The sequence below is a fragment of the Chaetura pelagica genome, unplaced genomic scaffold, assembly GCF_000747805.2.
Source record: "Chaetura pelagica isolate M959 unplaced genomic scaffold, ChaPel_1.0 scaffold1126, whole genome shotgun sequence".
In the NCBI taxonomy this organism is placed as follows: Eukaryota; Metazoa; Chordata; class Aves; order Apodiformes; family Apodidae; genus Chaetura; species Chaetura pelagica.
In genome coordinates this window covers 10,478-11,080 of record NW_009953595.1, presented here as the reverse complement: position 1 = coordinate 11,080, position 603 = coordinate 10,478, and positions in this window count along the sequence as shown.

The window sequence follows — 603 nt, the reverse complement described above, 5'->3', positions numbered from 1 at the left end:
GGAACAAGGAAACAGAGGGGGAAGGTGCTGAAGCTGCAGGAGCCCCAAATTCCCTCTCTGACCAGCGGGAACCCACACTCTGCACCCCCTCCCCAGGGGAGAGCAGTGCTTGGAATACTTGAAAACAGGTAACACTTGTTGGTCTCCTGTCGTGTTTTTTTTTAACCTCCCCCTTTCCCCCCCCCCTCTCCATCCATCCATCCATCCATCCATCCATCCTCACATCCCTTCCCCTTTTCAAAAGTTTGGCACTTCCAAGGCGTCAGTAATTAGGTGGTTTCGTGCTAAGTGTGCCAACTGATGCTATCTTTAAAACCCCTCCGAGTTATAAGAGCTCAACTGTATGGAAAAATGCTGTGTTGCAACAGCTCCACTTACCCAATTCCTGCAGGGCCGGCTTTGCCATGGGAGTGAAATCCCTCCTGCCACGGGGAGTTGCTGCAGCTGGAGGGGACTGGGCACCGGCTGCGGGGAGAGGGGTGTTGTGGTGGTGGTTTTTTTAGGGGGGGGGGTGGAAAGGGATGAGGAGGAGAGGAGGAGCCCGGTGCTGCCAGGTCTGGGGGGTTTTTGCCCTGGGGTGCCCGCAGGTTTTAGGGGTGGGGG